Below are 12051 nucleotides of genomic sequence, written 5' to 3'. Positions count from 1 at the left end.
CAATATTGATTTTTAAATAGTTCATAATTCTGAATGTTGCGTGCTTCGCTGTGTGTTGCTATGTTAGTATGGTTAAACTTGCTTTGAATGTTTTATTGGGTGTCCCTTAGCCATGTTCATCTAAGTTATTTACTAAGTTATTTATGATAAAATTCATATCTCCTGCAGTTTTTTTTTCATGATATATTGGTAAATCAGAATGTAGGAAATAAATTTCAAGGCTTCACTCATACAGAAAATATATCATAAGGAAAACAGCGTTTTTCATTAATTTGCTCAGGGTACAGTTGAAAAAATCAGTATCAAAAAATGTTACCAGTTCAGGTTCTGATTGTGTGTACAGTACAGTAAGTGCATCACAATGAAGTCAGAGATATACTCCAAACATGAGCAGTTTGGGTCTTTCACATATTAGTGTATTACAGTGAGCATGTTAGTGTTTCTTTACAGGGAAGAGAAGGTAGAACAAACCTATGCATTCTGATCACATAAATGTTTGTTTGTAGTATGCCTTTGCTAGCAGCAGTAACATGAGATGTAAATATAAAATAAATTCCGTAAGTGCTAACTTTAAGAGTCAGCCTTAATGTTATCATGGCTATTCTGATCTAGTTCAAAGCTGTCTGACAGAATGTGGCATTTAGTAGACAGTGTTGCTGTACAGCAAGACTTTTTTTTTTTGTCAGATATTCTCTTAGACCAAGTTATGTTTGACATCAATACCAAATTTAATAACCGTAAGAGAGACTAACGCTTCAACATTTTTTTCCTAGACACCTGAAGAGCTTGAAGATGTATCTGACCTTGAAGAAGACCATGATGCACGTAGTCGCACAAGTATTCAGACAGAAGGGAAGACTGACAGGGTATGTATTACACTAGTTTTTTTTTAAAAGCAGTTTGATGAGGTGAAAAATGCTATTGGATTACTTCTGCTATGAAGCCACTTAAAGTCATACAATGTATTATTAAAATCTTGTTTGACTCTTAATAGATACCTGAAAATCTATAGAGGGCACATGACTGATATGTATGACCTGAGAAAGAAAAACACTGTGTGATTTATAAATACACAGTGAAGGTGTAAATTAGAAAAATTCTTACACTTCTGGACGAAGCTCTAACAGGTTATAGTCTTGTCAATATAACTTGAACTACTAGAAGTTAGGACATTTGTAGTTTTTATGTTTGAGTCTTTCTGAAGCCTTCAATGCATATTAACCAAACAAACTCTACATGTGAGTAACTGCACCTGCACAGAGAAGGGGATATATCTGTAATCTTAGCCACTGCTGTGCATGAGTTACAGACATATAATTCTAAGATTCTGTGTGAATCAATTCTATAGATTTCTATAGAAAATTTTGTATTACTCATGAAGAAGTATGCATAACTTAACATAGCATTTGACAATTAGGTTAAGTATTTCTGGAAGTTCTGAGTGATGTTTCGCTGCTTGTATCATTATTTAACCTGAGAACTTCACTATATTACTGATTAATGTTTACATTCAGACATTTTTAAGAGCCTCTGAACATTCTGGAGTACCACAAAGCTTTTTGTTACAAAATTGGCATATTTAGCAAGCATTACTTTTATCTACATTTCTGTCTTAAATACTGTTTCAGCAAAACTGTTCATGACTTCAAGTTGAAAGACCCATGGGGCCAGAAACATTAATTTCGCTAGCTGTTTTTAGACTACATAAAGCAATAACAGATTTCTCACACTTGCTTTAGTCTACTATTATTGAGATAATAGATACTATAAGCAATACAGATAGTTGAAAAATAGCAAACTTTTAATACAGAATAAAACGTCACTTTTCATAGAATGACTTGGCTTGGGAAATACCTTGAGTATCATCCTACCATTCCATTCCTTGTCATGGGCAGGATTGCTGCCCCCCAGATAAGGCTGCCCAAGGCTCCATCCAACCTGGCCTCCAAGGATTGGAGCATCTTCAAATTCTCTGGGGAACCTGTGCCACTGCTTCACCCCCTTCTGAGTCAAGACTTTCTTCCCAGTATCTAATCTAAATCTCCCCTCTTTCAGATTAAAACCATTCTCCCTTGTCCTGTTACTATCTGCCTGTGTACAGTCAGTCTCCCTCCTGTTAGTAAACTCCCTTCAAGTACTGGAAGGCTGCAGCGAGGTTTCCCAGAGCCTTCTCTTCTTCAGACTGAACAATCCCATCTCCCTCAGACTTTCTTCATAGAAGACCTGCTCCAGACCTCTGACTGTCTTTGTGGTCTCCCCTGGACCCATACCAACAGCTCTGTGTCTTTCTTGTTTTGGGCACCTTGACCTGGACGTGGTATTTCAGTTCGGGACTCATAAAGACAGAATAGAAGGAGACAATCTTCTCCCTCTCCCAGCTGGCCACCCTTCTTTTGGTGCAGCCCAGGATACTTTTGGTCTTCTGAGCTGCAGGAGCACACTGCTGGCTCACATCCAGCTTTTTGTCCATCAGGACCCCCAAGTCCTTCTATGCATTGCTGCCCTCAGTGAGTTCTTCTCCCAGTCTGTACTCTTTCTGGGATTTTCCTGTCCCAACTGCAACACCTTGCACTTAGCCTTATTGAATCTCATTAAGTTCACATTCTACTTACATTTGCTTTTAAGCAAGCATACACAAAAAATGTTTTCTTTATTAAGTCCCTAAAATTGTATCAAAAATACTAACTAAAATGAAAGCTGTTCATTTGTGTTCCATTTTTTTTTTCTTTTAAAATGAATTCTGAAAAAACACCCAAGGCAAACTATGGAAAAAACTGTGATAAAAGCAGAAACTTAGACAAGAATTAATTAACTATGTATACACAACGAGTAAAAATTTAGTTAGTATTTTATTTAATTTAAAAAAAAAAAGTAAAAAAAAAAATTAAGGATTTTCTTTTTGGCTATATTCTGTTCTCAAGAAGAATTCTGTGATACCTTTTGTATTTCTTCATGCCACATTAACAAATCTAATCAAAAAAAGCTTATTCTTGGCACTGGAATTTGTTGAGAGACAATGTATTTAGTATGACTGGAATTTTAATCTCTTTTTCTTTGGGAAACAAGTGAAAACTTCTTTACTTTTGTACATATCAATGACGTTAATTAACTGTCAGTTGTTTCTTATAATATGGTGTACAGTGTAACATTTATAAAAGATTTTTCCTCACCTTACAGGATAAAATTTTTTCTGCAGTTAAGAAAAGCAAACTTTTCCTTCAAAATGTTATTCTTTAAGATGATATGGATTCATTTGGAATGTAATACATAGATGGTATACTGAACAGTTTTGTAAATATTCCATAAAGAATGCAGAGAGAGGTTTTTCTCTCGCTGAAAAAATACAAAAGTAATTTGTAGGTGTTTGCTATCCTAATAATAACAAAAGATCCAGAAAAAGATCCAGAAAAGCTCTGAAAGATCTTTTTACACACCTGTGTTCATGTCTCAGATAAAACAAAGTACTGCTTTAAAAGGAATTTTCTTTGAAACAAACCTCATATAAATAGCTCATATCAAACTGGGACTGGGTCAAACATCTGAAAAAACAGTTGCTTATTAGTATTGGAAATAAACTTCTTTTTCTTCAGTTTTTCCTCCAGATAATACAGTTGCTGTAAATTTCACTGTTTTGAGAATCTATTTAGTAGTCATTATTTAGTAACTGATTGTGATCCTTTAATTGGAACAATTTTCTTAGATTTCATATTATGATATAAGGTTGTAAATGGCACAGTATAAAAAAATTTAATAGAAAATGAGAACTCTGACTACATAAGACACATACTCTCTCAAACCACATCAAGATGTTGACAGAAACTTTTATATGTAGCTTTTTAAAGTAAATGTTTGATGAAATCTACTGTGTGCTGAAGCAAATTTGAGTGATGTTAGGCCTCTTTGGTCAGCTTTTTGATGATTTTTATCTGAAGATTTATTCCTGAAACATATTAGGCAGTATGGAGACTTTGTATAGGGAAGATCGATTTTAAGGTTTAGACTGGGTTGGATTGATTTTTGTTCGTTTATTTATTGGTCAAGGCAGTGGGGTCTTGTGCAGTAGTAAGTCTTTCTCGTACAGTCGTAACATCAATGTCTGCAATCCAGAAGTAGTATGGCAAGATTGCAAAGTAGCTTTTTTTTCCTCCTTATGTTCTTTCTATTGGATGTTTCCACTATAGTAAGTCAATTTTATTTACACATTTCTCTCTCCATATTAGTTCTGGATAACAGCACTCTTGATTTCACTTGCTTTGTCAAGAGTGTTTCCATCCTCTTATGTGTCTGATTTCTCAGTGCTCCCAATAGGAAGTTGGTGCTTTTGAAAGAGACTTCTTTCTTTCTCTCATCATACATAAAGCATGTAAAACCAAATTGAATATGCATTCACTGCTGCTAACAAAGGCTACATTTTAACTCAGAAATCTTTTTTTTTCCATGTAGATAAATTGATACATTATTAATTATAACCTCTATAATATCTCTCTAGAGAGAGGATGTAATAGATAGAGACTTAACCTCATGCTGATATTCCTGACTGCATCTGTATAGATAATCTTGGAAATGTGACTGACTTGTCTTTCCCTCAGGCAATTCCCAGTCTCTAAGAATAATATGACAGTGCTTATGGCACCTTCCCACGTGGTGGGATGTGGATTAACCTCTGCCATGTGCTGTGAGATCTGTCAGTAATTAAACTGGATAGCAATACTAATTATTTGTAGCACAGTTTTATAGCCCTGAAGAAGATCTTTAGGAGCAAATTCTCAGCTTGTGCTGCTTGCAGATCCAAGGAACAATGCAGTCCTTATACTCTGAAATTTGGATCTACCATATGCCAAGTGTTCTTCCTCTAGTGTCTGTGTCTAACATGTGTGATTATTTTGTAATTTATCACACAAACGTTGTTTTGGAAATTTATGCCATTGTGATCAGAGAGAGGTAGTTTGTGACTTAATCATCATCAAGTTTTGAGTTGAAGAGAACGTTAAGTATTTGTCCAGTAAATTTTTTTTACTTAGAAGACAACGTGCATTCTGAGGGCAAGACAAAGTTTAAGGGCTTGAAGTTATTAAATTAGTAAAGAGAATAGCTTAGCTTAATTTTAAAGCTATTTGGTGTGGGTTACATGAAGAACGTACAAAATATTTTAATGTGTGCAGATGAGAAAAGCAAAACTGTTCTCAGACAAGCAACCGCCCACATTGTTTCTCAGTTTCTCAGGCTGTTACATGAATACGTAGATAAAAATATCTGAGAGTAAGATCTACATTTGTAGAGATTTGTTGCATGTTATGTTTGCAGAACAGTTTGGTACTGATAAAGAGTTGGTTCAGTGTGTCTGATAGTGTGAATGAGAAAATCCAAAATGAATTATTTTCTTGTTTTATTTGTATTATGCCTTATATGCAGTGATTGTTATTACATATGTAAAAATATATTCAGCCTTGAAAAGACATCCAAAAAAGTCTTAACTCTCCTCACAGGACATGCATTCCAGCCCAGCAACCAGCTTTGTTGCTCCCTGGATACTTTCAGGTACTTTAACATCCTCTTTATATTGTGAGTCCCTGCAAACAGTATTCAAGGTGAGGTTGCATCAGTGCTAACTGTAGTAGGAATCATCTCTTTTGACTGGCTAGCTGTGCATTCCACTGGCACCTTATAACAGGACTTGCTCCCATGGCTGACAGGGCTACTGACTGAAGGGAATACTTGCAAGGGAAATGAGACAACTACTCCTATTCAAGTTTGAAAGACTTTGCATCTGAAGTCACTTTGTTAATATAAATGCTGGCATACATTAACAGCAAGCTTTTGCTATTTCGATAATGAAAAGGCAAATTTAAAATAATATGCAAGATTAATTTTTAGCAAAGCTGCATAGACTCTGGAAATGTCAATGACAAAAATTCAAGCATAATGCCAATTCAGTGATTTTGAGCAGCTGTTGCTAATAGTAATTTTGATGCTTAATACATGGAAAAAGATTCCTTGTCAGGTGTCATGATCTGTCAAAAGCATTTAATTTCCTCTCTAACTTGCTACATTTCTTCCCTTTATTGAAATAGTGATAATTTAAGAATAAGCAAGGAGTAAAGACCACTATGGATTGTAAATCAAGTCTTTTACATGTCGAAGTAGACTGCTTATGCCATACATGTGTGGAGAGTGCTCTTTGTTCTTTCATACATACTTTTAGTAAAAATACTGAGTAACTCCAGAGTTGGAGCAAATCCCTTCAGTATTTCACTTAGTAGGATCTAGGAAGGACTATTCACTTAATAGGATCTGGAAGGACTCAGAGGTCTCTTCCACCTTTAAGGATTCTAGGATCATAAGACCATAAGGATCCTAGAATCATAAGATCATAAGATCCTAGAATCCTTAAAGTTGGAAGAGACCTCTGAGGGCCATCTAGTCCAACTCTCCTGTAATGAAAAGATACACCACTGCTAGATCCCCACCCTTGCCTTGAAAGTCTCCAGGAATGGAGCATCAATCACATCTCTGGATAACCTGTTCTGGTGCCTCACCACCCTCACTGTACAAGATCTTTTCCTTCTATCTAACCTAAATCTACACTCCCTGAGCTTGTAGCCATTTCCCTTCTTTCTGTCGCCACAGACCTTGCTAAAGAGTTTGTCCCCTTTCTTATGGCCCCCTGTTAGAGACTGAAAGGTTAGTAGCAGGTCACCTTGCAGCCTTCTCTTATCCAGACCGAATATCCCCAGTTCTCTCAGCCTGTCCTCATAGGAGAGGTGTTCCATTATGTGGATCATTTTTGTGGCCCTTTTCTGGATGTGCTCCAACAGGTCTGTGTCTCTCCTGTACTGAGGACTCCACATCTGGACAACTTTGATCCCTCAACTTTGACATGATTTCTTGAAAAGTATTTTGTGAACAGTTTTTCAATGAGTGTTGCATCCACTCAATGCCAATTATGTAGAGATTATGTTTTTGTAGATGGTTTAGAGAGAGACATGAGAACCAGTGACACAATCCAATGCAGCCCAGATTCATGGTATATTTCTTCTTCAACTACAGACGTGTTTCCCTGGCACAAAGAGGAGTTAGATTAATAACATGCATTGCCTTATCTAAGTCAACCTTTTTTGTGAAGGTTCATGCAAAATTGACATTACGATTTGTGTTTTTGAAATTATCTGCTGATAGCTTTATCTCTTCATTCAGTTTTGCTGTATGTAAAAAATACACAGGAGCTGACATGGCAGTAAACATGAGGCACCAAAGTTGATGAAAGCAGGCTGGACTTCAAGAAGTATGTTAGAGTCCTTAAAACCAGGAAAAGGCAATTGGTGACCGCAGGTAGTAAACTTGAAGAAATGCAGCTTCTTCCAGCTTCCAGTATCACTCCCATACATTTAATATTGAGGGAATGTTCTTTATATTCACTTTGCCATGGATTGTTAATATCCAATATTTGCTGTTTCATCGCTTTATCCAAACCTGAGTGATTATTCACTCGGTAGAGAATGTAGGATGTGAATTAAAAGGCAGTGGACACATTGATGTTAACAGAATCACTTCAGACATTAAATTTCTTCAAAATTTTCTCTCTCCTAATTTTAATAGTTTTTCTGTACCATGTTGTAGAAGTAATGAAAAAGTTGCTTTTCCTACTGGGCAAAATAATCCAGCACTTGTGTAATATCACATGATTAATTTAGATCTTTACTTTATATGTACCTGTTGCCTATTTCAAGGTGAAGTCATGTCTACGCTTAGACTGTGCATACATTTGTTTATTTTGTTACTGGCCTTACAGTACTTGAAGGGATCTTATAAACAGGAGGGAGATCAACTTTGTACACGGGCAGATAGTGACAGGACAAGGGGAAATGATTTTAAACTAAAAAGATGGGAGGTTTAGGTTAATGTTAGGAGGAAATTCTGTACTTAGACAGTGGTGAGGGGCTGGCATAGGCTGCCCAGAGAAGCTGTGAATGCCCCATCCCTGGAGGTGTTCAAGGCCATGTTGAATGGGGCCCTGGGCAGCCAGGTCTGGTGATTGGCAGCCCTGCCCATGACAGGGAGGTTGGAAATGGTTGGGTTTATGTTGCTTTACATCCTGAGTCATTCTGTGATTTATGATCCTATGTTAATAAAGCGCTATGAGGGAAATGAGATAAAAATTTAGAATTGCGAGGTCAAAATTGTGGTTTCCTTTGCACCTTTGTTTGGATAATGTGTCTCATTCCAGCTGAAAGTCATTCTTATTGACATATAGTGGGATACTTTGTCAGATTTCCCTCATTAAGATGTCATCTTTCTTGTGGTTTGTGTATCAGGACATACGTTCTTCAACTCAAAACAGCATGAAAAGGGGTACTTCAGTTCTTTAGACTCTGTAGCCCAGATCTTCATTTTTGTCTGTTTCATATCTTTCTTAGGAAGCTCTTATAACCATGAATGTGTTTTGATTTTATGTAGTTTGTTTTAGGTCTCTCTCTCTCTCTCTTTCTCTTTTTTTTTTTTTTTAACAGAACAGGAAAAGTATTCCTTTAATTACTCAGTTACAGTTTATAATTTAGTGATTGCAATTACAACATACTTTGGTAAGCCTATAATTTCCAGTAATTGATATAAATGGGAAAATTAACCTTGTGACACAGCAATTCAAGCATAAATAAAAACTCTTAAATCACATGGCTTGAAAACCATATGCATTGCGTATAAAGCTGATTACCTGTTATATAAATTATAACTGGTAATTCAATCACTGCTGTAACTTCCTGTTTTAAGTTTGGAAGATGATGTTTTATAAACAAAGAATACCACAAAATATTTGCAAGATAATTACATGTCTTAATAGTTGCTTTATATAAACATGAGGTGGACCACTTCATAGAGAAAGCGATAGATATAAAACACAGTAGTGACATCAAGATGAACAAGACTAAAGATCTTGGTCCCCCCAGCCTGATGGGACATATGGTATCTGCGCAGAATATCACTGAAGTCAATTTCAAGTATCTATGTGCTGTTTTTTATTTGCTTTTCTGTAGACATGCATTTAATCATTTACATAATTATACTCCAAAGATGAATGTTTCTTAAATTATAGTAAAACTTGAGGCAGTTGGGATTCTGCTGAGATAAAACTTTATTGGGAGGAAGAAGAAAAATGAATAAATTTATATAGAAAAGCCAGTGAGAGCAAAATGCCTCCAGTCATCCTGGCATTAGTCCATATATAATTGATGTCCATGAGGCTGTTCTTCAACCCCTCTGAGAGACTATCTGGTAGCCAGGTTCACACACGTATAGAAATTAGTGGTCAGAGTCAAGAGAGGGCAAGTGAGAGAAAGTGTTGTGTCACAAGTTCGTTGCCTGTAGTCAGTTACTCATGCTGAGTTGTTTAGCGCTCCTGTACCAAAGCCAGTATGACCCAGATGACCATTTCTAGCAGCAAAAATGAAAGAAAACCCAGGGTAAACTTTCAAATACTGATTTTTCTATTTGAGTTCCAGATACAAATCTGAAAGGAAGAATTTAACCAAAAGTTCAATGCACAAAGCACTCTTTAAAATGCCAGAAGAAATGTATGAGATTATTCATTAACTAAGTTATTTTGAATAAATAGAACTGCCTTTTCTTAATCTTCATGTGGTTTTCATGCTTTCAAATCCAATATTCTGTATCCTGTGATTTGAATATTTTCCAACTGTGGGTATCATAACTTCTGCGTGACTTATTGGATTCAGCCTATGAACTCTAATGCTGTTTAAGAATCATTAGGATAGTAAGTAAAAGCTTGATGCAGTTCTGCTTTTCCTTTTCTGGGAGTTTTCAGTTTTGTCTTTCACTGACTTCTATCAATTATTTCCTTGATGGTTTTGATATACGGAGTCAACTGAGAAGCCTGAGCTTTGTTTCAAATCACCTCTCAGGACTTTTAAGTTTTGGGGAAGAGATATCAAAGAAAATATACCCTTAGAACATAGTTCCTACTGTTCAATTACAACTGATTTAGAAGCAGGCAAGCTCTGTTCTGGAGAGGCAGTCCTACAGGAACAGCCACTTAGAAATGTAAGCTTCTGATTCAGTGTCTGCAGAGCTAAGGAAGAACGTGAACTTCCTGAAAGTCTCCATGCAGGGAATCTGTTTTGCATTAAATTTGATTTGGCTGATGCTGGTTAGAAGATTGGCAAGGGGAACTTCTGGTTCTAGCTAAATTAATGCTGCAATTTAAAATCATTTCCTCCACATAACTACACATTTTAGTTTACTGGGAGCTGAAGCACAGCTACACTTCTGTTTGATTCCACCTGAAATAAGAAATTAGACTTATTTAAAATTAGTTCATGATCTTTATTTCCATCCAGAAGTTTAATACGTAGTACTTAAAAAAACAACCAAATCAGCAGTAACACAATCCCAAGCAATGACTGATTTCATTGCAAACTGTAGTTTTGTTGTGTTTCTGCTCTCAGAGTAAATTTACACAATTTATCAGATCAGGAATATAAAAATAGCTTGTTCTGCATTGTCAGAGAAGTTAAAGCTCTAATTTTTTTTTTAGCAGATCCTCATGCATCAGATACCTTTTTGCCTTATCTCTGTTGTTTTTTTTGCTAAGCCTGGTTTGTTTTTCTTTAGTTTCTGGCCTGTTTCTGGTGAAAGAAGTGTACCTGTCCCTTGTCTGGAGCAAACTGATAATCTTGTTCATAAATAAAAGTTCTAAGGAAAGCATTTCTCTTCTCACCATGCTGCATTTTCAGCAGTTATGTCAGTCTTGATATATTACACTTACATTAACATTAAAAACAAACAAAAAAAAGGGCATCATGCTTAAACGTAGAAAGAATAAATGCATACAGTGTAGACTGAATGTTCTGACTCCATAACCGAAATGTGCACAGAATGTATCATATCTCTAGCTGTATTAAATCTTCATTTGAAACAGTTTTATCTTCTGGAATATTTGCAAACAATTCAGTCCAGAACTGTAGCCAAGTATAGAGCTGTGTCCCCCCTGAGCCCAGTTTGGCTGTTGCTTCATTTGAATGTTGGCTATTTTCTGTTAGCATTTAAGGTTTGATAACTTTAGTCACATACTGATTTTCTAGGGCTTCAATCAACATCTTCGTCAAAGACAGAAGATGCAGGTTTGAACTAGCAGATCTTTCCCAGTTCTTGAAATAATCCCAAGGAGCCTTCTCAGCAGAGGACAAGCACATTCAAATGTTTTAGAATAACTAAATCTTTCCTTTCATTCTTGTGTACCTGAAAGATTATTGCAGTTTGTTACCTGCATCACACTTAACAAAACTTAGATTCCTACACTTGAAGAAAAAAGGAAAATATGTCAGGCATATTTTATACAGGCTGTTTAGAAAAATTTTCTCTTGTTTCTCTTACGACGTTAATAGTAATAGTTTCATGGACAGTGCTGTTTGCATTAGGCCAACCTGACTTATTTGGCTCAACCCAGTGATTGTGTACTGATACTGAAATTCAGAAGTACTCAGGCTGGGACAGTTGGCTCAGGTTGCTCTATATTTAAGTTATGTATTTCCTAATATCTAGTTAAAAACAAAACAAAAACAAAACAAATACCCAAAATCACAACCCCAAAAAGACCCCTCCCTGACACAGACAAGTATTAAGCAAATAACATTATTTTGTTTGCAGCCCAGCCTACAGCAACGGGGCTGCAACTAGATGATCTTAGAGGTTCCTTCCAACCCAAGCCATTCTATGACTATTTTATGTTTCAGGCCAAGATGACTCAACTGCCAGAGGCTGAAAAAGAAAAGATAGCTGAGCAAGTGGCTGACTTCAAAAAAGTCAAGAGTAAGCTTGATGCAGAGATTGAAATATGGGATGATACCAGCAATGACATAATTGTTTTGGCCAAGAGAATGTGTGTGATTATGATGGAGATGACTGACTTTACAAGGTAATTATGCAAAAAAAAAATGCTTTTCAATCTTTTTAAATGTTGGAGGCTACTGTCATATCGTTATGACAGGAAATAGTAATTTTTTTTTAATGTCCAGTGGCAGTGTCATCACAAAGTTGAAT

General features: G+C 36.1%; 1 long non-coding RNA gene across 1 annotated transcript; it reads left to right on the top strand.

Moving 5' to 3' along the window:
- The first annotated feature begins 778 nt into the window (after positions 1 to 778).
- LOC104911901 lies at positions 779 to 11806 on the top strand. Its single transcript, XR_794254.1, has 2 exons — positions 779 to 866; positions 11745 to 11806. It is a non-coding gene; the product is annotated as an uncharacterized LOC104911901 (long non-coding RNA).
- Positions 11807 to 12051: the final 245 nt, after the last annotated feature.

This window comes from Meleagris gallopavo, chromosome 8 (assembly GCF_000146605.3).
Source record: "Meleagris gallopavo isolate NT-WF06-2002-E0010 breed Aviagen turkey brand Nicholas breeding stock chromosome 8, Turkey_5.1, whole genome shotgun sequence".
NCBI classification, from domain to species: domain Eukaryota; kingdom Metazoa; phylum Chordata; class Aves; order Galliformes; family Phasianidae; genus Meleagris; species Meleagris gallopavo.
This window is presented reverse-complemented; position numbering and strand designations above follow the sequence as displayed.